Source organism: Talpa europaea, assembly GCF_964194135.1.
Source record: "Talpa europaea genome assembly, chromosome: 2".
Classification (NCBI taxonomy): Eukaryota; Metazoa; Chordata; class Mammalia; order Eulipotyphla; family Talpidae; genus Talpa; species Talpa europaea.
In genome coordinates, this window is record NC_140068.1 from 48,427,417 (window position 1) to 48,455,239 (window position 27,823).

Consider the following 27,823-nt stretch of genomic DNA (forward strand, 5'->3'; position numbering starts at 1 on the left):
TTAAATTATATTCATTAAAATTTCAGGTAATGATAATTCATTAGTTAGGAAACATTTCTTTATTCTTGTGGCCTGAGAATGTTTTTATTTTTGCTATTTTTTTAAAAAATAATATTGCTGATATCTAATTCTATGTTGACAGTCATTATCTCTTAGAAATCAGATATTACTTCACTAAATTCTGGTTTCCATTGTTTTTATTCAGAAGTTAGATGTCAATCAAAATTTGTTCCTTTGTAAATAATCTATATTTTTTTGTTTGTATCCTCCAAAGATTATTTTATCTGTCATAGATATTGGGAAGTTTCACTGCAGTATGTCTGGGTATAAATTTCTCTTTTGATTTGTTGGATTTCCTAAATCTGAGGATTTATGTCTTTAATATTTCCAGAAACCTCTTAGCTATTACCTCCTTGACTACTGCCTTTCTTCAAATTTCTCTAATCTCATCTTCTAGTAGCCAGATTAAATTTTATATTTTGTCTTATAGATCTAAAATTTTTCTATTTCTTTCTCATTTGGGCTATATTTTGTATCATTCTGAAGATCTTCTAATTCACTAACACTTCTATTTATATATCTATATACACAACAAATCTAAATGTATAATTATATGCAATGCATATATGTACCACATATATTTTAATATATTTAATATATTTAATACTACATATCTATCTGAACTCAAAGTACAATAGTTGACTTCAACTGTATACACACACGTTTACTTCAAGAAGTTTTATTTAAATATTCTTCAAATCTTCCAGGTTATTTTTGATAATCTTCTTTGTCTTATTCCTTTGCTATCTATCATAACTATCAATACAATTTTATATCTATTTGTGTAGTAAATATATTTGTTCTAATGAATATAATTGCCCTGTTCATGGGATTTGAAAGTCTAATCTGATTCTAGAATTCATTTTCTCTTCTATCTCTAATGATAATTGTCTTAAAACATATTTTGCTTTAGGGACTCCCTGATGGTGCAAGGGGTTAAGCACCACACTATGAAGCAATTCGCAGCCTCTGCAGCACGAGTTTGATCCCCGGCCGGCCAGGGAGCAAATGACATGGGGCAGCAGACCTCTCCTGTCTCACCTGCTGCTCCCCTCAGCAATGTATTTCAGTCTGTCTGCCTGTTCTGTTCCCCACTCTGTCTCTGGTGAATCCTCTCATCCCCCGCATCTCTGGCCTATACCCCAGATCTTGTATGCATAATAAATAAATCTTTAAAAAAAAACATATTTTGCTTTATTTGTGTTTGTGAGTTTATAGCATTGATAGAGTTATGCAATGGAATTGCCTGTCCTTACAGTACATTACTCTGTGGCTCCCTAGAAAAGTGTCAAATTTCAGGTCTAGGGCAGGCAAAGTACAAGTACAGTCTTGGACTTGTTCTATACAGAAAGGAAGCCCTCAAAAGTAAATGAGGTCAAGTTAATATGATGTAAGAGATAGTTTAGGACATTGTAATCTTCAAAAGAACAATAACTATAATTTATTATGACTCATGAAACAGATTTTTAAAAAATGAGTCCATCCATAGTGATGAATGTGCTTGTGTATGTGCGAGAGAGAGTGAGTGAGAGAGAGAGAGAGAGAAAGAGAGAGAGAGAGAGAGAGAGAGAACACCAGCAGGAAAGGAAGAGATGCATTACTTACATTTATTGGAAGTGACCATTATGCCAATAACATTCTCTGAGAATTGGCAATTGAAGGGGAAATATATTCTTTTATCTTTTAAAGGAATTGTTGTGGTTCATTCCAAGTTGATAAATGAAAATTCATCATCACAAATGAACATCAGCCAATAAATGTTAAATATCTGCTAATAAATATCAGCTCTCAATAAAGTAATTGATTCAGCTGGTGTCACTATAAATTGTTGAAACTAAAGTTGAAAAGTTATCAGGAAATAAGACATTCAACTAGGGGCTAAGTATCACTTTATGGATAATTTGTTAAGGCAAAGGAAAAAATAATTTACATTTACAAGGAAATCTAGACATCTTTACTTTATGATCAAACTCACTAAAAGTACAACATCCTAACTTCCTGAACCTCCTGATGAAGTACAGTATAAAGAAGGTAATAGAAACAATGTTTGCCAAGAAAGTTTAAACTTAACACCCACTAAGTATTTAGAACTTTCAATAAATACATGAAACTGTATGTGTGTGTGTGTGTATATATATATACACACACATACAGTAATGCACATGTATATGTATGTATATTTGTGTAAGTAAACCATGTAAACTATGATAGAACACTAGTCAGAGAAAAGAAAACAGGATAAAGATGATGTAGTGTCTCCAGTGGAAACATGAATATAGACTAGGCACGAGATAATAATTAAAGAATTATTATCAATTATCTTAAATGTGATAAAAAAATAATAATGTGATTGATACGTGATATGTATCTTTGGAGATGTATGCTGAAAAATATATGGGTAAAACAATCATGATGTCTGTAGCTTACATTCAAATGTTTCAATAATAAAAAAGGGAAACACAGATAAAGCAAATTTGGCAAAAAGCTGATTATGTTGAATCTGAGTGTGGGTATATGGGTGGTCATTGTAGTACTCTTTCAATATTTATATCTTTGAACATTTCATAATTAAAACATTTTTTAAATAGTAAGAAAAAATGAAATATATTTCTTCAGAGAAGGTTTGTATTTGCTTCTCACACACACCTGGAGACCAACCCAAGAAAAAATAACTATATTTATGATCTGGGGTTTTTCAGGCCACCCACACTGTTGTATAGCTCACAACCTTAAATGAATGTGAGATTTGTTTTTCTTTTTTTTAACCTCATCCAGAAACAGGTCTAGAATGACAAACACATTTCTGTATTTGGATAGACAGAAAATTTTCTTCTTTTTGCTTACTCACTCACCAGGAAAGCAGCCACTTTAGGGTCACAGCTTTTGGGGGACAGTTTCCATCTAGCCTCCACCTTGATAAGGCCCAAACTCTGTCCCTGACCTTCACACCTGTGTCCTATTCAAGTCTAAGGTCACCAATGAATGGCAGACCTCTGTGGATGCCAATCTTCTCACCGCTTCTGATCTCTGAAATTATTCTTACTTTAAGATGTATATAAATCACTAAAATATATAATGAAATATTCAAAGATATATCTGGAATGTGTGTGATTATTTTTTTCTATCAGCTAATTTATCATATTATTAGAACAGGAAATTAGGATTCAAAAAAGAAATTATGAGACACATTTAGCACAGTAAAGAGGAGGATGAGAAGTAAGAAAGAGCATTGTCACCTGATCATCTCCAGAGAAGACACCAAGACTTGGACAAGCCCTGGTTCTCTCCCACACTGAGCTACAGGAGGAGTAGGAGTCTTTCTTTCAGAAGGAGGAATTGGTCTTCCAAAAGGAGGAGTCCTTCCCCTCCTTGAGAAAGTAACAGTAGCAAGAATTCAAGATATCCTAGCAGAAGTTCCAAACATAGAGGCTCATCTCCCACTCCATGTCCCCAGGTCATCACATTCATAGACACAGGAGTCACTCAAAATCTCCTCAAAGATCTAAGACAAGCTACAAGAAGAGCCACAGAGGGAATGAGCAGTAGATTCAGTTTGGTTTTAGGTCAAGTGACATTCCCTGGATTTGAAGGCATCTGTCTACATGGAAAGATTAAGAACTACGTCCTAGGTAGTTATGAGACTATTCCAATTTCTAAACGATTTTCCTAATCTTTTTAAAGGAAAAGGTGTTGAATGTATTTCTTTTTGAATTGTAATTCATATTGCTGAAGAAATAGGGCTTCCCAAGGGTTGCTTTTGATCCCTTTGTACAAAATTCCTTTGATTTTACTCATTTTGTGAGGGTATAAAGGATTTGGAATGTGGAAGGTATGATTGACCAGAAAAGGCTTTGGCCAATTGATAACACTTTTGTTGTCTAATTTAACATACCCATTTTGCAAACAAAATAAAACAAAGTCTTCCAGTATAACACAATATGAGAAGTTCAAAACAGAAGGGTAAATTGAGCAAAAAGGGTACATTGTTGAGTGATGAATGAAACTGTACCTTTAGTGGCAGACATAATGTAGCATACAGTTCATACAGTTTGTGACTTATAAGGTGACACACCCAAAACCTATATAATATTATAAATCAATGTTACTTTAATTTTAAAAAGATAAGATAATTAGCAGGTAAGTTTGCCAGGAAAATCAAACATTATGTTGTCATGGTAGGGAAGATAATTTCACAAATTCAGTAGAATTTCTGTAGAAATTCAAAATACAGTATCAATGGAAAAAAGAATAAATAAGTGCTGGGGAGATAAAAGTTTCCAATTATATTTTATTGGTGTTTTTAATTAATAGGTCTCCACAGTGGAATAATCAACTGGCCTTCAGGAATATCTTTGGCTTTTCTTGGAGAGTTCCCATAGAACCTGAATGTTATTTGATGGAAAATAATATCTATTTGGGATGTCCATCATGGTAATTTTTACTCCTAAAATAAAAGCTAATTGTGTACCTTCCACTTATGCAAATATAGCATGCTTCACCCTGAGTATTTATGACATTTTGATAATATTTGGTAAAACAGCTAGATGGGGATACTCTCTAAGTATATTTATATTCAGAAATTAAATCGAGTGGTCAAAGTATTGAAAAGAATAATACTGTTAGAATTCAAATGAAAATACAGATTTAGCCACTTTATTTTTGGATAAGAAAGCAGAATCCCAAAAAGGAAAAATGACTTCTAAGTCACATATGGTAAAGTCAAAATTAGTTCCTCAAAATCTAATAGATATATCCATCTATCAATATAAATAATGTTAGCTGGAATGAGTCCCCAAAGTAAAAGGGATCATTCTGTCAACAAAATTATAGATTAATCTCACATCAAATTCACCTCTACCAAGTATATGAGAACCTTTGAGTTATTCATACCTTTACAATAATGTTGTTTTCTTCGTTGATGAAAGATATTTTACCACAGAATGAAATCAAAAGCTTTTTAAAAATCACAATCCATGATATCTTTCACCTAAATAGACAGTCTGCCAAGAGATTTAATTAACTATGGGGGCCATAAACTATGGAAGTTAAACTTCTATTCTTCAAGAGGACTTTGAAGGTTTTCATAAAGTTCTAACATTCTTCAAGAACAATTAAATTAGAATAGTTTCGTCAATATAGGGCAGTATGATAACATAGAAAATAGGAATACTATAAAAATATGTTATAAAACTAATGATGCCTAAAATATTTTAAGACTTATGTCTAGTAAGAACTTTCTTATATTGTTTTCAAATATGACCTAAATAGAAGAAAGGAAAAAATGAGAACTTATACCTTTATAACTGACATCCATCTACACACAATTTTGAGTTGAAAATCAAAAGAATAGGGGCTTATATTTTTTTGACTTTAAAGAGATTAGAGAGAGTGTACATTTCTTGGTAATACAAAAATAAAACTACATATTTTCCTCTTAATGGGGAGAATCACAAGAAGATCACCTAAGCATAAGCTCTGGCCCCTAATCTTGATTATTGTGAATCTAACATGGTGAATTCCACTCTGATTTACTGCTGTCAAATTGTGAAAACAGATTTGATGAAATGTATTTCTGGAGACTGCTTTTAGATGATTCAGTTTTTAAAAAGTACATGCAAAGAGGTAATAGACCATTAAGGTTCTTTATCAGTCTGGCTCTTCCTTCATCCACCAAAAGTAACTCCTGGGCACTTTTACCTTATGGGGGTCCCTAACTTAAATAGTTTAATAATTTCCTCTCATGTATAGCTTGAAATGAAAACTTTTCATTTGGCAGAATTTCTGCTATATGTATAATTTCTTTCCAGTTTTACTTGCTAATTCTCAAAGTTCTATTTCCATCATGCTGATCACAGTTACCTAATGGACATCCATAAGGAAGCCATCCTCATTAGTATCACTATTGAGTTCTTTCCCCCATACCTACTCAGACTGAATGTTTTCTTCAGCCATATCACTTCTTTCATTTCAAGTTTGTTTTTCTTTTTTTTTAATTGCCTAAGTATTGCCTGTTAAAAGACAAGACCAAAAAACATAAGACATAGAACATAGTTTTTCCAAGGAATACTTCTCCAGAGGAAACCCTCACACAAGACTAACGCCCACAATATTCAGCAACTTCATTACTACCAGGTTGATAGATTAAATTTCATATAATCATAAAACAGCATAACTAGGAATCTATGGATTTCATATTACAATGCTTTATACACATATTACCAGCCTCTCCCCAAAGTAAATCTATTTTACTAAATATAAACATAACAGTGTCTGCTAATTAATTTTCCACCAAACAGAAAAATGGCAATATAAATTGAAAATATAAAGCTCCTTTTGATCACATATCATAGTTCAAAAGAAGTATAGTTTTCCTTTGCCTATTATGCAGAAATTCAGCTGTAATTATGCTATTTTTAAAAAACAAATATTCATTGTAAAGTATTTCATTTTATATTTATGTTTTATCATCTAAGTATATTTCAATATAATCACCTTATTCCTATAAAACCACTCTGACTGGTCTAATCATAGCTACTAATATTTATGGTGCAAATCCTTCTTAAATTCCATAAGAATTGCTTTCCAAAATTAATGACTGAAACAAAATGACTAATGTACAAGGTTATCACCACATTTCATATAAATACCACAAAGCAACTTCCCCCAAAATGTTGCAGCTATATTTTACACCAAATGAATTAGGAGTTCTTTATAAGTTACATAGAATTTCCATAAATGGAAAATATTTATATTTGAAAGATTAAGGAAAAATCACTGATTACTCAAATCGATTTACTTTACCTAAAAAATTAAGTATAATACAATGCAAAAAAGAATACTGGAGAGGGCTGATGGAATGAGTGTTGCAGTATATTCCCACATATCCACCAGTTGCTCCATCATTTAAACTTTAAGGACTTGAATCTATAAAATGAAGAATTTGTAATATCCCACTGGTAAGCTACCTTGAAAATATGTAATAAATAAAACTGTAACTGGTTTATATAATTTGGAGTTAGATGTAGCATTTAGTATATAGACATTTAAAGCTTTTTCTTTTGCTGAAGCAAATGGCTCTGTGTTTAGTCAAGGTTGCTGTCATCACACTATGTAAAGTCAAGGATATTTGATGCTATTTAGTTTTCCTGATAGGAAAAATGTGTTTCAATTGAATTATGACATGCTTCTGCAGCCTGTTTCCTGCAAGACAGCCCCAGTACACTGTCTGTCAACTCTGCCAATAAAAGTGATAAATATTTCCAGTGATTAAGTTATTTGTCAATAATAGAAAAGGATTTTGAACTCATAAATTCTGCACCTATAATTTCATATTTATCTAAAAGAGTATAATCTATTTAAGCATTGAAATATAACAGAAATAGTTAAGAAAAATTAGCAGTATGTTTTCTAGGTTATAGAAATAGAATTTATCTCAAATTGAAGCCTGAGAATAAAAATAATAATAATAATAAGTAATAATAGTTGGGTGTTCATTGCCTCTTTGAGACAGTTGCTTGAATGTCATCTTAACATTAACTAGATATAATTTACGCATATCAAAGACAAAAATACCAACTTACATGTCACATACATTTACATGCCTATGCATCTGTGCACTTATATATTAAATGTCGTAGAATTCAGTATAAGAATCAATTAGCAAGTTTTCAAATTGAATGCATTTAAATTATTTTAAATAAATGATAGGATTCCAATAAAATCTTTTCAGAAAATACATTGAAGGATAATATGCTAAGGTAGTAATATTCGGGCTGTGGCAGGTCTTCAGGGAAATATTCAATGCTCTCTTCAGCTTTCATTGAAAAACTGAATATATAAACCACAAGCAGCAGGATAGTTTTCCCTCCGGAAGTGGATTGTTATAGATGTATTAAGAAGTATAACATATGCTATTAAATATGGATAGTGAATAATTCATATGTGCTATCAAAAGGAGCCAAGCAATTGGGAATAATATTCATTCTGCTAAAATCGTCATTGTGTTCTTTGTTGTCTTTTGCAATCATGGAATATCTGGAATAAATGAAAGTAAGGTTGACTGCAAAGCTATAAAAAATAAACAAATTTAACAGGTTATAAGCCAGTGTTGACACATTTCCCTGTACTTGAACAAATCTACAAAATATTCTAAATAGCTGCCTAAAACTCTCATTACAATCTAAGTAATATGTTGGCAAAATGAAAATATTAATTTCCTATTTTAAATACCTCTTTGGGGCCTTCCTGGTGGTACAGGCAGTTGAGCGCCGCACTGTGAAGCTATCCGCAGCCTCTGCAACTCAGGTTCAATCCTGGCTGGCCACGGAGCAACCCACATAGCGCAGCAGACCTCTCCTGTCTCACCCACTACTCCCCTCAGCAGTGTATTTCATCAGTCTGCCCGTTCTGTTCCCCACTCTGTTTCTGGTGAATCCTCTCACCCTCTCATGCAAGTGGCCTATACCCCAGTTCTTGTATAAATAAATAAATCTTTAAAAAAAAAAAAACAAAAAACCTCTTTGGTTGAGGAGAGAGGGAAAGTGGAACAAAAAAAAATTGATAGAGAAATAGTAGAAGAAATGGTCATAGAAATTGTATCAGTTCAATTATTGTGCTCAAGTTAATTATAGGAATATGACATTCTACCTAAAGATACATTCGGATAAGCAAGAATGTGGCATAGGAAAGAATCGAGAAGGACTTGGCCTCAAAAGTTTCAGTAATGACATTTTTAAACCCACTAATAATTGTACTGTAGAAAATCTCAAAGATGCAGAAGTTGCTTTTTAATGTGTTTCTTTTTTTTTCTTTTTTTTAAAGATTTATTTATTTATTATTTATTTATTTATTTATACAAGCACTGGGTACAGTCAGAAGCGCGGGAGAGTGAGAGAATTCACCAGAGCCAGAGCTGGGAGCAGAGCAGGCAGAAGGACCGAAGTACACTGCTGAGGGGAGCAGCGGGCGGCAGGAGAGGTCTGCGCCATGTGGGACACTCCTCCTGTGGCCGGGTAGCAGCCGGGGATAGAACAGGCGCTGCAGAGGCTGCGGGCAGCTTCGCAACCCAGCGCTCAACCGCTGCACCTTCCGGGAGGCCCTAATATGTGTTTCCTAATAGTAAAACCTACTGCCAGGTATTAAATAGCTTCTTGCCCAACATAGGCTTCGTCACAAAGAAAACCTTGAGGAGGACAGGTCTCTGACAGAATTCCATAAAAAAACTGAATGCCCACTATGAATTCAGCAATATTTTAAAATATATTAAAACACAAATGACATTTAAAAATTACAGTAACTATTTTTTGTTTTCATATAGCCCCAATTATTTACTTTTGCTTTTGTTTACCTTGCCTTTGTTGTCATGTTTCCAAAGACATCTGTGAAGTCAATGCATTATAGTGCTTTGCCTATGTTTGTTTCTACGTATATTATGGTTTCTGTTATAACAAATCTTTGATTCATTTTGAATTAATTTTTGTGTATAGAATGAAATAGTGGTCTAGTTTCATTCTTTCGTTGGTGGCTGTCCAATTTTCAACACCTGTTGTTGGAGAGGGTTTATCTGTTGAATATTCTTGGCTTTCTTATAAATTAATGGTCCATCTAAATGTGGGTTTATTTCTGGGCTCCCAATTCTTTACATTGACCTGTGTGTCTATTTTTATTCCAATATTACACTGTTTTGATTACTATTGCTTTATAATATAATTGAAGTCTGGGAGTGTAATACCTCGCTTTTCTAGTGAAAGAAACTCAATAAAACAAAAAGACATCCTACTAAGTGGGAAAAGTTTTTGTACATTAGCTATCCTACAAGGTGCTGATATCCAAAATATACAAAGAACTCATACAAGTCAACAACAAGGAAACAATTATTACAATCAAAAAGAAAATGAGCAGAAGAGCTAAACAGACACTTCTTCCAAGAAAACAGACAGATGGCCAACAGGCATATGGAAAAAATATTCATTATTTACCATCAGGGAAATTGAATTCAAAACCAAAATGAGATACCAACTCACACCCAAGAGAATGGCCCATATCAAAAAGAACAGAACAAAAGATGTGTTGGTGAAGGTGTAGAAGAGAAGGAACACTTGTACACTGTTGGTAGGAACTTAGATTAGGCCCATCTCTATGGAAAACAGTGTGGAGGATTCTCAAAACATTTAAAAACCTTTTCTAGAAATTTACCTAAATAATACAAAAACACTAATTCAGAGGGATATATGCACTCCTAAATTTATTACAACAGCATTTTCAATAAATAAGTTATGGAAACAATCTAAGTGCCCAATGATAGATAGAAGGATAAAGAAGACATGTTATATATTACATACACAATATAATACTACTCAACTGTATTTAAGATGAAATTTAGCCATTTACAACATATAAATGGAACTGGAGGGGATTATGCTAAATGAAATAAATCAGAAAGGGAATGACAAATGCAAGATTATTTCACTCATATATGGAATATAAAAAAAAAAAAAAGCAAAGGAACAAACAAAAACAAACCCTTGAAATATGACTGCAGAACTGAAGCTACCAGAAGGGGATAGTGTTCTGAAGGAAGAGTTGAGGGGCTTTGGTGGTGGATACAGTCTGATAACATATATTCATAGAGGTGTGACTCTGTGCCCATACAGTGTTAAAAATCAGTGTTTCCTCAATAAACATAATTTAAAAAATAACTATTGCTTTTGAAAGATAAATATAAAACTGCTACAATGCATATATAAATCTATTCTATCTCAAACATCATATGACATATATAATACATAAAAGTTGCACAATAGATTCAGATCATTGTTTATTAAAACTACCAAATACAAAATACAAAATTATACTTGGTTTTACATTGTTAAATAAAAAGCAAAAACATCATTTCACAGACATTAACATATAGCTTTAATAAAGTTGTAGATGATTAAGAAGATGATTTTAAAAGTACCTCTCCATTTCCACTCCTACTACCTTAGTCATGGCCTTTTATTCTTATCTGGATTACTCTAATCATCTCTTAAAGTGTCTAACTTGCACTTTGCTTCTGTATTTCAAATTTACATGAACAGCCTAGTCTCACTCCTACACACTTATATCCCACATCCCCATTACTTCACAAAAGATCTTCCTAAAATACAAATCTGATTCCATTCCTTTAATGAAAATCCTTCAAATATTTTTCATAACTTTTATACAGTCATCCACAGTCCTTAGTTTAAATCATGAAGCATTTCCTGATTTCATTCTTGTTTACCTGTATAACTTCAGCTTCAGTTCTGACTTCATAAATACCTTTTTCTCTAGGCATCTAAATTACTTGGTGCAGACTGACATTGCAAACTGAATCCCACCTCCAAGCCATCGCTCACAGTGATTTTTCTTTAGGAGAATAACCTTCCCTCTTTCTCCATGCACAATAAAACTTCCAGCTAGTATCACCTTTTGCACCCCATTTCTCTCAGGGCACTACATTACAAAAAAGAGATATATCACTGAAAATCTCTGACTTAACCAGTTAAAATTGGGAAATCCATTGAGAAAAGGGAACATAATTGATTTTATTTGTCCAGTGTTAAGAATAGATCTGACTATAGTACATGCTCAATAAATGTGTGAATGAATCGAGGGAGAAATTCTAACTTACTGAAGAGAATAAAAACAATATTAGTACTTTGGCTTCACAAGTATATATAAAATCAAAGACATATCTGTACACATTCACTGGTTAAATCCAAAGACAAGTACTTCTACATGGCAAAGTGTCTTGGAAATGTGTTTAGTTTAATCTTGGTCATTTGTAATTCAAAGAAATATAACTGCATTTACCTGAAAATATTATGTATTTAATATTCAAAATTTACCTAGAATTGCCTTTGCAATTGGTATAAGTACAAATTTTAATTAAAGAGCAAATAATTTATATATAAATTATAACAAAGCAATGTTTCATGAATGTTATCTTCTTATCAATAATGTTTTCTAAAGCATAATTTCACCAGTAACTTGAGACTTAACCTCTATAACTACAAGGATATACTCCACACTTCTAAATATGAGATGGAAACTTAGTTGAGAACTGATTCTAAAGAAAACAAATTATGAAGATACTTCTAAGAGTATTTGCTCAGAGTATGATGGCAAAAATAACCCTGTGCATTGATTCTAAACACTAAAAACAGCATGTAAAATCCTGTATCCCCCCCAAAAATTCAAATGTTGGGCTATTAGCTTCCAATACTAACTAAAGAGAGTCTTGAGAAAATACAAGAACAATGTATTTCATCAGTTACATTAAAGAAAATGAATGTCACTAAGGTTATATGTTAATTACATGGACTTCAGAGTAAAATAAATTAGACAAAAATTTATTTTGACTTCTTATTTAGCCTTGTTTTAAAAACGGGCTTATCTTCTCATTTCCAAATTACACATTCATAAAGAATCATTCTGTGTTTCCTATGTCATTCCTGTGTGTCAACATGCTATTCATAGTCTGTTTTCCTTCCAATGCATAATTATTTTATGCTCAGATGTTTCTCTGCTTTTAAGTTCTCATAATTGACCTCATATTTCCTTATCAATTCCTGAAATTGCAGAATATCTCTAACTTTTTCTAATAAGCTAATATTACTCAACAGGACACTTTGCAAGTTTTGGAGAAAACTCTTTGGAAAAATGTCTTACCAAGGTATACCAGGCACTACTTTGGCAGAGGTAGAAGCCAAAGCAACAAAGCAATAGTGAGGTTTTGTAAAAAGCTGGAAAATTCATTTGTAATAGGAAAATGAGATTTATTTTCCTCTTTGCAAAAGTGAAAGAGTGCATTAGATATGAATGATAAGAAAGAAAGAGGAACTGGAAATGGGGGAGAATAGAATTTTATGAAGTTGGAGCCAAAGGAAATTCCTGAGAGAGATTCTAACAACAAGGCTGATTTAAATTCCAATATAAAGTCATTTGCACTGACTTTGTTTTCTTAAAATCATCAGCAAAATCTATTGCTCTTGAGAATAACTAGATTTAATGGTAGTTTGTTGGTCATTGATGAAGAGGCTTGTTCTGCCCCCTGAGTTAACACTTTACAGAACAGAACCTTCTCTGGAATAAGCACAAATTCTCCAAAGGATGGATGGCCTTGAACACTTAACATTTTTCCACCCTTTACCTTCTTTTGTAAGTCTGCAAAAACCTTAGGGAGGGAATTGGGCCTGCATGGGGTAAGCTAGAAGAGACTGAAACTACTATTATTTGAATGTTCCACCAATGTATGTGTTGCTTTAAGAGTATGAGATCTTTCAAGTCCAACCTTTATCCCTATTAAGTACAGTACAATTTTGCCTCTCAATATTGAAATATTCTACAATTTAAAAAAAAACTTCAAAATACAAAATTAGTGTTACTTCCCAAATAAAATAATCCAAATATCGGGAAACATTCAAAATGAAAAATGTTTGAGTTTTATTCACATTCATCCACCAAATGAACCATTTTTCATTGTCTAAGGGCAAAGATTAAAAAGACATCTCAGTGTTGACATTTAACATTTGGTGTCTACAGATCACTTACATATTCAAGTTAGTAACCTATTTATTATTCTAACAGGCAAGGGAAGAGTTAAAATCAGCAAAAGATAAAATACTTTGTAATAATAAATATTAATAATTTTAACAGTGATTTTTTTAGAAAACTAAAAAATATTAGCATTCATTTTTCAACTAGTTTCTTAAGTCAAGTCATTGTTTTGTAGACTTGAAAACAAACTTTTTTTCCCTCCTAATCTACATGCAGGTCTCTGTTAAAAATGTACATGGTGGTCCTCCCAGGTGGCGCCGCGGTTGAGCGCTGGGTTGCGAAGCTGCCCGCAGCCTCTGCAGTGCTGGTTCGATCCCTGGCTGCTCCCCGGCCACCAGAGGAGGGTCCCACATGGCACGCAGACCTCTCCTGGCGCCCGCTGCTCCCCTCAGCAGTGTACTTCGGTCCTTCTGCCTGCTCTGCTCCCCGCTCTGGCTCTGGTGAATTCTCTCACCCTCCCGCACTTATGACTGTACCCAGTGCTTGCATTAATTAATTAATTGATTGATTGATTTAAAATAAATAAATAAATAAATAAAAATGCACATGGCAGGTCATAATGATAAATGATTTAGTTGGTTTTCTAATTATGCCAAAGTCTCATCAATCTTGAAATGTAAGAAAGAAATCCCCCCTCACTGAAAATGGAATACTTATATGATACAACCATTCAACAAACATTGTTTACAGTACATCACAATCACTGCTAATAAAGCTAGGATAAGTGAACAGACTACTAAAATGTAAAAGTTACAGAGAAAAATAAGGTCAAAGAAATGAGATTAGTGACCATAGCAATAGGGATGACAGCTTAGATCTGTCTAGACATTTGTTTTTCTATTTTGTATAATTGTATAAGGCAAAATTTTTAAAACTCAAATAAAATGAGAACAAGTTACTAGCAACCTTCTGGTTTATGAGTATGCATTCTGTTTGTGCTTCAATTTCAATTCACATGTCCAATATATTTCAAATTTTTCTGCAACTCAAATTTTTCTGCAACTCAAAAACCCTGCTGATTGCTGATCTAAGAACATTTCAATAAAAATGCCAAGAGAGGGCCTTCCCAGTGGCACAGGGGTTAAAGTCTCAGCACTATCTAGCTATCACCAGCCACTGCAACAGGACTTTGAATCCAGACCAGGGAGCTACCCACAGCAGACCTCTCAGTCTAGCTGCTGATCCCCTCAGTAGTATATATCAGTAGATCTGCCTGTTCTGCTCCCCACTCTGTCTCTGGTGAATCCTCTCACTGCCCCCCACACATACCTCTGGCCTACACCCAAGTTATTATATGCATAAATAAAATAAATAAATCTTTTAAAATGCCAAAATATGTCTGAAAATTAAAAGCATATGGCTATCAATGCTATATAAAAGACTAAATGTTACCAAACAAGATAAAAACAAGGTCAAACAAAAAAGAGGTGTAATGGATGCTACATTCATTCATTTTAGACCTAGGCCTTCACTTTTAAGCTATCATTTAAAGCAGATGCTGTAAAAACAAAAATAAAAGAACAAGTTCATTCCTTGGCATATAGGGAGTTTTTATAAAAAATCTCAATATTCCTATTTTATTTAAAACCATTTTAATCACTCATCCAGTCATCATTAATTGTGCTTTGTTTAGAGAACACAGTGACCAAAGAGAAGTTTGCCTTCACTCTAATACAGAACACAAAGATAAAATGACAAGTGTCATTTGAACCAGATTTTTGAAGTACCTAATAATTTTCAAGGACTAAAAAAAAGATCATTAGTTTGAAAAATTAGGTTAAAACACTGTATAGTTTACTTTTCCTAATTCCCAATGACTTCATTAATAATACAATTCTACTCACATTATACATCCCCATTAAAAAAAATGTAGCTTTTAGTAAAGATAGTTCATAGACCATAATCAACCTAAACCCTGTCATAAAAAAATCAAAGATGCTCACTCAGCCATCTCAGCCTAAGTTTCAAGTGGCGTCTGGCATAGACAGTTAATGTTTGATATTAAAGACATTTCTATTTTTAAAAGCTACCTGTAGTGCTATTTCTAGGAATGGCAAGCATGATACACGGATAGGTTCCATGGCTATTACAATGCAACTGACAATATCAAATGCAAATTATGTCTAAATTGGTGAAGAGGGGAATCATTTAGGCCTTAATCTCTTTGAGGTTCTTTCTAAAAGTCCCTTAGAATGAAAGACACCTTCCTCCTGTTGCTCATTTAATATTGGCATTTCTGTGTGGCAGATGGTGACCTTATCCCTGTGCTTCAGCTAAAAAGATTTTTATTAAGGCTAAAGAAGTGTGAACAACACTAATTTCTTGCAGCAGGCTGATATGAATAAACCCCTAGAATGAGTGTAAGTGCCCTGCCTCACCATATGGTGATGGTCTGCATCCTGCCAATGAATGGACTGAAAAGTAGCCAACGTGCTTGAATCCTGCCCTGAGCCCCATGTTTCAGCATTAGATACCCAACCAAAGAACAGCTCCATAGGAAGGGAGAACATCATGGATAAAAAACATAGTCTGATGATTTGTATGTTGGGTTAAAGCTCTGAAGAAGAGCCAGTTGTGAATAAATTCCGAAATATGAAATATTTGCCTTTCAGTATCTTTCACCATTCTTGTGATGCTCTTGCCATTTTTCTCCTTAATGCCAATGTACTGTTACCCTTTTTTCAACCCAGAGCTCAATGATGACAGCTATTTAAAGATTGCTCTGGGCATACCTCCCTAAATTGCTCTTTTAAATGTATGTTCCAGGTTCTCAAAGTGTCTCATACTGAAGGATTCTATATACCTACTTTATAGAACATGTATGTTTACAGACTGTTAGTCTTAATTTATCAGGTTTCTTAAGTATGTACAGACATAAACAAGTATACTTTTAATCCATACAGAGCATTAGAAAATTATAAAACAGTTGAAAGTCCCTGCAATTAGTAAGTTTTAATAGCAAAGTTTATTGCTTTGACATGAGATTTGAATATGGTGTAATTTCTTCTAGGTGAGCTACACTGTATACCTTGGGTGATGACCTAGGTCCCCACCACTTTAGCTTCCTGGATGTACCTTACAACTTCATTGATGGAACCTAGACTTGACATCACTAGGTTTGAATATGTTGTAAATACGAGAGTATCTGTTAATGCTCCTTAAAAAGCTGACTGTCTCTCCCGAGAACATTTACATTTCTCCATTTTCCCATCCACACAAAATTTTCTAACTATTAAATGGAGAGGGCCTCCCTGGTGGCGCAAGGGATTAAACATTGCACTATGAAGCAATCCACAGCAACCCGCAGCCTCTGCAGCACGAGTTCGATCCCCCGCCTGCCAGGGAGAAACCCACATGGTTAGGCAGACCTCTCCTGTCTCGCCCACTGCTCCTCTCAGCACTGTGTTTCAGTCAATCTGACTGTTCTGTTCCCCACTCTGTCTCTGGTGAATCCTCTCACCCCCCCCCCCACATCTCTCGCCTGTACCACAGCTCTTTTATGCATAAATAAATAAATCTTTAAAAAATTAAATGGAGAGATAAAGAGAGAAACAAATAGTTTAGTGTCAGGAATATTTAAATAGGAGGTGGGTGAAGATAATGGAATTACAGGGATAGTAACTTATTCTCGAAGGGTTCTGTTGATATATAGGGTATATATATATATAGTATATATATATATATACACACTATATACAATATATATATAGGGTTCAGAGGATATATAATAGTTGAAGCCATTAACTGCTATCTTCTAAATTAATTGTATGATTTTCCTGGGGTTAGTTTCGCATTTGCTGAATTAAAGAAAATGATGACATACATTGCAACAGTGTGGATAGATTTTGAGGGGACTATGCTAAGAAATTCCTTCTCTTACAGAAAAAGAAAAGTTCAGTGTGCCCTGAACTCTACAAAAAGTACAACACAAAACCTATCAGAAACAAAACAAAGCAAATGAAACAAAACTCACTAAAGAAAAAGATATTAAGTTTATAAAATCATTCTTCATAATTTATACAATTCTTACATCTGATTCAACTTTCAAATGGATTAAAGTTCAGAGTCTATATACAACATTTTTTCTCAACCCAAATAATTCCTTTAACTATTTAACTACATTCTCTATTATGCATTCACATACAATTTAATACATCATTTTGGTGGACTCAGACAAATACAGTACTTCCAATGTTAAAAAATAAATAAATTCAATTATGTGTTTTCTCACCAAGTTGAGTTTTCTAAATTCACTAGGCGCCAGACATCTGATGATAGTCAGATCTCTAGGGCACAATACACCTTCCCTAAATGTGTGTCAGCTTCTAACACATATTAGCCTTTAGATGTGTTATCAGTCATCAAAGAGAGTCAGGCAAAGCAAATAAGAATTTCTTTCATGAATCCTTTTTCTAATGCCTCAAGGGAAGTTTCCTATAATTGATCAACACAAGAGTTACACCTTCTGGTTATCTAGGAAGCACAAATGATCCATGAAATGAAGCACTCAAGTGTTTGCATGCATGGGACTATGGGAAGAAGAAAAATATGCATGAGTAGAAAAGAAATCACTGATGTAAAGATTTACATTTTAGATTTCCTAAAAATTCAAATTGTAGATATTGTGATAGTATTATGTGAGCTTTCTTTCAAACAGTATCTACACTATATAATCAAACATTTACATTACCTATAAAAGTTATCTAATATCCAATTTGCACAATATAATTTGGATAGTCAAAGTACAAGTGAAGAAAACATGTCAGTCTCCCATTTTCTCCTGTGGAATGTTAATTTATTTCACTGACTTAGATATAGCAATGATACATGTAACAGCTTAGTAGGAATATGAAATAGAGGGTAAAGGTCTTGGAATATGATTATCATAGAAATAAGATTTTTAGAGGCATAATGCCTTTACAGTGCATTATCAAGAAAATCCACAGCAAAAATGCAAAGCACAACATTCATCTCTGAACTTCTCATAATAAGCCAAATATTTTAATTGACCAGATAAATCTTCAGGACATTTATTATATTAAAAATAAATAAGACTGACACTGGGCAAGAAATATGTGCTAAAGATTGTTCCCATATTCCGGGCATTTTGGTTCTCTTCAAACAATCATACCATTTAATAATCCATGTAGCTTAAGAAATAAAGCCCTTGCAATTTTAAATCTTCAACCCAAATGATTAAGACATTTTCTTTCTAATTGTAAGAACAGTTTAAAGGTCTTTACCTCAAGCTTTTTATTATCATTTTCATTTACTCAATCAACTAGACTATTTTATTTTTTTAAAGATTTATTTATTGATTGATTGATACATACATACATACAAGCACTGGGTACAGTCAGAAGCGCGGGAGGGTGAGAGAATTCACCAGAGCCAGAGCGGGGAGCAGACCAGGCAGAAGGACCGAAGTACACTGCTGAGGGGAGCAGCGGGCGGCAGGAGAGGTCTGCGTGCCACGTGGGACCCTCCTCTGGTGGCCGGGGAGCAGCCGGGGATCGAACCGGCGCTGTAGAGGCTGCGGGCAGCTTCGCAACCCAGCGCTCAACCGCTGCGCCACGGGGGAAGCCCTAGACTATTTTAAATGAACATCTCTGTGGTAACATTTAGTTAAACCCTTAATGATAAAAAAAAAAAAAAAAAACCTTTTGGACCAGAGGAGAGTTTTGCTTTTTCTTCACTATCCCCTCAACACAAACCCATTCTTACAACCACCTTCTCAGAAAGTATCCTACATAGATTCATTGGTAGCACAATGTGGGGGAAAGATGGCATTAAAAAAACTAGAAAATTACCAAGTGACTGATAAGTTATATAGAACTGGGTAGCATAGTTTTGTTGTAAGGTAGCTAACAGTGGAAATATGCACATTCCAATATTCCTGCAAAATTTTGTATGAGCTTAATTTGAGATATGTAAAACAAAGCAAAATGAGAAAAAGCAACATCTGCTACTCATTTTTTGTCCTTCCATCTAGTGATCGATCACCACATCTATTCCTCAAAGCTATGATTATGTTTTATTTTTGACAGAGTAGATAAATAAAATATGCTACAAAACCTAAGGGCACTAAATATTTTGAAAATATGGGCAATAATTTGTCCATCAGTCATAATAGAACTAATTGATTTAGTTATTATTTGATTGTGGAACAAAAATATAAAGCTATCTCAAACTTGGGTAGTTTATAAGAACTAATCATTGAAATATTTTAATTCAACTCCCATTCTCTTTTGTTTGCTGTAAGAAAATACTTGTTTTTAATAAATAGTGTCAGACCAAATAAAGTACAAACTACCAGTAGTATAAATGAATTCCAACTAAAATTTTTATATAGTTGCTAATCATGTTGTTTAATAACAAATAATGACATTCTAGTAATTTATAAATTCACATTATATATAAGGAAACATACAAAGGAAAACTGAAATACCACTTTATTCATTAAGATTTAAAATCCCTGAAAAAAATCAATGAATGAATTAAACATCCAATAAAATAAATTATTTATTGCACATTTCTAAAATATTATATCAGATTCTGAATTAATCACAAGGTGCTTTAAGAGAAACAGCTGCTATTAATTTTCTTTCTATGCCTGAAACTAAAAAAAAAAAGCATCATCTTACTGTACTGTTGAAGTCTCAGAAATAAAAGAAAAATATGTGTCATAAAAATTATACATAAATGAAGGAATTTCCTTCAACTGGGCTGAATACACACAAGAGGTAATCAATTAGAGACAATTTCATTTTTAGTTATTAAATCTCTTTTTCTTCCTTCCTCACATCTATTTTGAAGTTTCTATTAAACCAAAAAATTGAAAATGAATACAATTTGTTGCTTTCCAATTCTGAATATATAACATTTCTCATTTTTAAATGAATATCATTCTTTAAATTTAGCAATCAAAGAACTTTGAAAGCGGACAGTGCAACAAACTGCATAATGATTTTAAATCACAAGAAGGAATAACTGCCAATCAGCTAATTATAATTATGTATTGTGCCTGCTCAAAAAGGACCTGAAATGGAAATTGTTTCTTATTCACATACTTTAAATAAATTTCAGTCTGCACAAACTTCATGAATTTTGAGTAGTCTTTCAGCTATACATTTTATCTGTCAAGCCATAGGAGATGTTCCTTATTTTAAAAGGAAAAATAAAACAGTATCTTTATACTTCTGTAAACATGTTGTGAAGGCATTTATTTTAAATACATATATTCACATGGCAAATCTATGATGTGTCTCTTAGGACTCTATATTGAATTCTGAAGTCAAAATAAATAACCCTGGATATTTTGAAAAATACCAGAGCAAAAGGTAATCTTCAGTATCACTGTTTCTAAACAGTATTATTCTCTACAGAGAAAACAAATTCAAACATAAAATGTGGCACAAACGAAAGGATTTCTTTGAAAAATCAATCTTTTAGGGCTGATATTTCCAAAATGAAAGTTATCCCAAAAGAGAAGCCAGATACCGTCAATCACAAACACAATTTTTTAAAAAAAGATAATTTATAAAAACAAAATTTACAAAAAGGTTATTGCTCTAAGGCAAACAAAAGTTGTAACTTAATAATCTGGACTAAATAACATAAAAAATGTTTAGCAATACAACTCCAACATCCAAGTATCTTGAGAGAAAAGCTACACGTCAAACATTGTATGACAATAGGAAAACATCGCTGATTGAGGAATATTTATGGACACCATGACCTATATGGAACATACAGCTCACTTTGAATACTTAACATATTGGCTTCTTTTCTGTTCATGTATATGCATAATAAACTAACCTTGTGGCGTTAATGAAAGAGTAGCATTCTAAAGGAAAAGAATTTCTATCAATTTATACCGACTTGCTTACGCTTTGGTTACATTTGAATGCTTAAAGGTTTAATGATCTTTAAGCCATCTAATTAATGGATTAGGAAATTAAATATTTTAAAGAAATATATCACATTTCTCAAATAGTAACTGCAAGACTGAAACCACAATGTCAATCTTAACATTAAAAATAGATTCTGCACAAAAATCAAAGCATTTCAGTTTCAAGCTAAGTTGCATATATAATATTTAAAGTCTGATATTTAACTGCAAGATATGCTTATTACTTTATCTCTAAATTTTTGTATGACCGTAAGCAAAATAACTTAAAACATCTAAAGGTCTACTTTACCAGGATTGTGTAAAAGTTATAGCCACCGGATCATGGAATATCAGGCTACCAGGAACACACTAAAATCAAATGATGTCAACAAACTTTAAACAAACACATTAAATTATTGACTCAATAGCAGTCTCTTGGTAATTGGGATTAGTATTAACCATAACATGAGAGATCAACTAATCTTCTAATGTTTAACTCATAAGTAAAGTTCAAAGCAGGTAGAGTCACACAATAATACAGTCACCTAGAAGAGGCTAGATTTGAGCTCAGGTTTTATGACGTCAAGTTTAGGATTTTTTCCATATTATATGAAAATAGAAAATGCTGGTTGTACATTAAAGAATGAATTGAAAATATGGGATTAATAAAACCATACCAATTACTTTGCATAATTACACAAAAATGAAACATCAAAAGGCAATATTTTTATTTGAGTGATTATAGTCAACTTAATAAGTTCTCCCCATGTGCATTCATTTTTACAACATCATGGTTGTATTGTAAATCATGCAGTCTAATAAACGGTTTTACATGGTTAAAATATCTGATAAGAAAAGGAGTAGAAATTGGTTTTTAAACTTTAAAAAAGTTAGCTAAGGGGCATCCCCTGGTGGCGCAGTGATTGAGCGCTGGGCTGCGAGGCTGCCCACAGCCTCTGCAGAGCCGGTTCGTTCCCCAGCCGCTGGCGAGGGTCCCACCAAAAAAAAAAAAAAAAAAAAAAAAGTTAGCTAAGAATTTGTTAGATTGTTTCCTTTCTATTTCCCTTGTACAGTCTTTTTTTTTTTTTTAAGATTTATTTATTTATTTATACAAGCACTGGGTACAGTCAGAAGCGCGGGAGGGTGAGAGAATTCACCAGAGCCAGAGCAGGGAACAGAGCAGGCAGAAGGACTGAAGTACACTGCTGAGGGGAGCAGCGGGCGGCAGGAGAGGTCTGCGCACCATGTGGGACACTCCTCCGGTGGCCAGGGAGCAGCCGGGGATCGAACCGGTGCTGCAGAGGCTGCGGGCAGCTTCGCAACCCAGCGCTCAACCGCTGCGCCACCGGGGAGGCCCTTCCCTTGTACAGTCTTATATCAATGTGTAGGAGGATATTAAATCGGGAATTTCCTGTTTCTCAGAAATTGGTGACTTAGCTCACAGACGAACACAATGAATCACTTAGTTGAAGATAATGACGCCCCTGCAGGTCTTCAGCTCACCCTTTCAAGATAGGCCTTACCTCCACCCCTATGACAGAAAGGTGAACACTTGTTATGAAGAGAGAGGGTCTTCAAAATCAGCTAGGTGAGGGAGCTCCTGAGGGAAGGAAGAAAAATTCACTTCCCAGAGTTAAGTACTTGTGTAGTTGTGAGGGTGAGTTAACATCCAAAGAGCACCTGCACCCCTATGTTTATAGCAGCACTATTTACAATAGCTAAGCTTTGGAAGCAGCCCAAATGCCCAAAAATAGATGACTGGATTAAGAAGATGTGGTACATATACGCCATGGAATATTACTCAGCACTCAAAAAAAGATAAACACATGCAATTTTGCAGCAACATGGATGGAGCTGGAAGGGATCATGCTCAGTGAAATAAGCCAGAAAGAAAAAGAAAAATACCAGATGGTCTCACTCAAAGCAGGAATCTAGAAAACTTAAATAAGGGACCAGGAAAAAGAATAACTATAAGAAAGAAAATATCAAAATCAACAAACAACTATGAACCAGAGAAACTCTATGGGGGTTGGGGGTGGGGAAAGGAGGGCTTGGGGTCAAAATAAGGGGGTGGTAATTGTAAGGGAAATATAAAAATAAAAATAAATAAATAAAAGAAAGAGAATGGCATCTAAACACTGAAGGGCCTCCCATAAAGGAGGCCCTTTTGCTCCTCATATAGACATCTACTCTAACAACTTCCTGGTTATCCCCATTCATAACACAGGAAGAAAATGTGGAAAGAGATCACAGAGCCAAGAGAAAGGTGCTAGAGTAAATTAGTTCACACTCCATCAATTGCCATGCAATGATGTAAAAAATATCACCCGGGTCAAGAAAAAGGAGGCATATTCCAGTTGTTCTACTGGCACTATCCAAGGGAGCTAATCACCAGTTAGCCCCAGAAACAAGATGTTCCTGAACTACAGTGGCAGTCCTAACTGCCTATGTGGGATAGTAGAAGTGAAGTCTCTATTTTCAAGGACCTGTCCAGTTGAAGGCTACACGGAACCTGCAAAAAACTCATGTGTCACACACCAGCCACACAGAGGGCAACAGCACCAGAGAGGGCTACCAAGAGAATCACTGACAACGGAAAGTCCTATGACGGCACCAAGTAACATCAAGAGCATTTCTCTTTTTACCTCTCACTTCTTAATGGAACCAGATCCTGAAGAGAGAGAGAAAAGAGGTATCTCAGTGCAAGCCTTCTCCTAACACCTACACCACTCCAAGAAATCATGCCACCTCCTCGGGTGTGCAACTGGAAGATGGCATACAATGAAAGTGAAATATTAAACTTCACTGGCTTTCAAGAATTAGAGTGATAGGAAAGTTATGGAATCTGTTAAAAGTACTGTTAAAGAAGGGACAGGAACACAGTACAGCATGATTAAAATACTGACTGGAGAAAAACAAGACCATCTAGGGTTATATCAATTGAATTCAGAGTTTAATGAATATACTTTGTATAATCTATCTATGTTAACTTACCAATAATATTAATTCCTCATTCTCCCAGAAAAAAATTTACTCCTATTCATTTTGTTGGACAATCATCAACACAGACACAGGGTGAAGGTGAGTAGGACTTTTTCAAATAGAAGTTCTATTTGAATAATCTATTAACCTAAACAGGCCTTAGACATCCTCTAGAGGATTTAGATCCTGTCGAAGGAAGAGGAGAAGAAATGATATTGTCTATTTTAAATAATTTCCTTTGTTTGGCTTGGGTCTTGCATTAAGGAGTGTGAGGAAAAAGAGGCATCTCTCCTTATATGCCTGTAACATTTTTCCCCTTGCATTTACATGTTGTTTTAATCATACAAATGACAAAGATAAACAGAATCCCCATGTGTTAAAGTAGGTCATTGATCAAGAAACCTAAAATCACACATTCCAATAGTCTTGAATAAATCATACATTCCAATTTTCTCTAGTACAGGTTAATAACCATAGAATGTTCTAGTAAGAAGATGATTAGAGAGCATATAATATCTTCTCATTCACACTGAATTCTTCTTGTTAACAGTTCTGAAAGGTGACCACCCAAACTCCAAATAAATCTAGTGGTCACTGTCCTGATGACTTCACTGGAACTTGGGTAATCCTAATCCCCCCTCACACCAAGTGTCTACATTGATGACTGTCCAACAAAATGAATAGGAGTAAATTTTTTTTCTGGGAGAGAGGGATAGAGAGAAAGATTTGGTGAGAAAATATGGGGTATTATAATGTTTTGCCTTGTAATAAATGGTGACATTTTCTCTCATCTGGATTTGTAGTTTATTAGATTATTGTGGTTCAAGAAAATCTCCTAAAATTCTACCTGTAAATGGTTTCTCCCTTCTCCATTTATGTTAGCTTATATCAGGATACATCATGGCAGTGCTAGAGGGAAATGTGTTCTAGAAGATGTTTTAATGGGAACAGGTTCTTATAACTTTCAAAAGCAAATTAAAATCCACAAGAGGCAGCCTCCATATTTACAAGTCTTTTGTCCAGACACTTTCATATTTTTTTTAATTACTGAACTAAAATCTGTCTAGAATTTCCAATAGCAATTGAAGTTTCTAGTTCATGTCAAAGAGAACGGATATTACTAAAGACATGTAATTTAACAGGAATTGCAACTTAGGTTTCTATTCAATCTAGCCCTCCCCCCCCCTTATTATAGATAGAAACTCAAAAACTTAATTTTTTCTGTGAGTAGAGCTGTAGTAGAGGAACAGAAAGGAAGCAATCTAGGGGGTAAAAAAGGGATATGACTACAGTAGTAGCATATATTGACTGGGCCCTTATATTTGAAATATAGTCTACACTATTTTTCACTGTGGGAGGTTCCGTGTGTATATTCAGCACATAAACTGAAGTACATCTGTTTCTAAGTTGATGTTATATGTTGCTAAACTTGGATGAGACAAGAAGGTGGGGAGAGACTAGACAGGCACTTGTACATGCTATCTCTTAGGGTGTATAAAAATGTTTCCCTCGAAATATCTTACCTGGAGTTGTTCCCCTTTCTTCCCAGCACATCAGGTAGGGACAATTCGAGGCAATGGATGAGAACCCTGATTTTTGTCAACTGGGAAATATAAGAATGAAAGACTCTAACTTGCCCTAGTCTACATTTGATTAGTTATGCATTTTTACCAGGCTATATAGAGACTCTAAAACCCTTGTCTCCCATCCAAACATCGAAAACTTTTTATCTTTGATAAAATCTCTGATTATGTTAATAAAACAATCCATAATTGGCCTATCTATGTTACTTTAGCATCTGGCAGTTTTATAGACTTGACTAAAAATACACATTTAAAGCCCAGTCCTGCATAATTAAATGAAAATTTGGCCTTATTCATAAATGTAAATGAACCCTTGGCTTTTTCTCTTAAACACTTTTCAATTATTTATATGTATTCTGCATTCACAATGCTTTTCCTCATCCAGAAACTACTCAATTTCAACAAATTTCCACTGTTTAAAATTTTATAGTAGAAAAGCTTTAAATTATATGATAAAATATATTTTTGTTGCTAGAGAGATAAAATATATTTTTGTTGCAGTACATCATGTGCATGCAACTTGCTAAATCAGGATTGAATGAAGAGTTCATTTTCTTGTATCATTGGCACAGCTATTTTATGTATATTATAAGGTGCTTAGCTCAAAACTCAGAAGAGATGAAATTATTTTTATAAGTAATTGGAAAGCAATAAATGAATATCTTTAAATGTCTTCTACCCTTGGAAATCGAATCAGTCTCAAGTAAATGTTCTAATTCTATAGTTACCACCAAAGAGTAAATAGCAAACATTTCCAGGTTTCAACTCCATTGTCTGCAAGAATTTCCAGCAAAACATACAGAAGCACATTCACTCTATCAAAGTACTTAGAGCTTGGGCCTCCCCGGTGGTGCAGCGGTTGAGCACTGGGTTGCGAAGCTGCCCGCAGCCTCTGCAGCGCCGGTTCGATCCCCGGCTGCTCCTCGGCCACCAGGGGAGGGTCCCACATGGCGCGCAGACCTCTCCTGCCACCCGCTGCTCCCCTCAGCAGTGTACTTTGGTCCTTCTGCCTGCTCTGCTCCCCGCTCTGGTTCTGGTGAATTCTCTCACCCTCCTGCTTCTGACTGTACCCAGTGCATGTATAAGCAAAACAAACAAATAAATAAAACATGCCTCTATTAAAAAAAAAAAAAACAAAGTACTTCGAGCTTCAGAGCCTGAAATATCTGATGTCTCCTCTGTTTTCCATAAAGGCTGACATCTCAAGAGGGTAAATTTTATCCTGGAAAATGGATGAATGAAAAATGATATATGCTCTAAGACCAATTTATATAGGGAGAAAACTTTTATTTTTTAAGTATTTCAAAGTAACCACTAAACAGGTTTTCACTCACTCAAAATGTTTTTATTTACATAGTAACCTACTATGAATTGTCAAGTAAATGTACACTATAAACTCCGGTGCATATAATCCAATAAGTATTGGCCATGTTTGAAACTGCTCAAATCAATAAAATGCTGCAGGGCCTCCCTGGTGGCGCAAGGGGTTAATCACCACACTGTGAAGCAATCCACAGCCTCTGCAGCATGAGTTCGATCCACGGCCGGCCAGGGAGAAACCCACATGGCAAGGAAGACCTCTCCTGTCTTGCCCGCTGCTCCCCTCAGCAGTGTATTTCAGTCAGTCTGCCTGTTCTGTTCCTCACTCTGTCTCTGGTGGATCCTCTCACCCCCCACATTGCTGGCCTGTACCCCAGCTCTTGTATGCATAAATAAATAAATCTTT

The 27,823-nt window shown here is 34.4% G+C and overlaps 1 protein-coding gene across 3 annotated transcripts in view; it reads right to left on the reverse strand.

Moving 5' to 3' along the window:
- GRIK2 (glutamate ionotropic receptor kainate type subunit 2) overlaps positions 1–27,823 on the reverse strand; it is a gene marked incomplete at both ends in the record, with an annotated part of 584,968 nt that overhangs the window by 493,001 nt on the left and 64,144 nt on the right. The window lies entirely within an intron of this gene.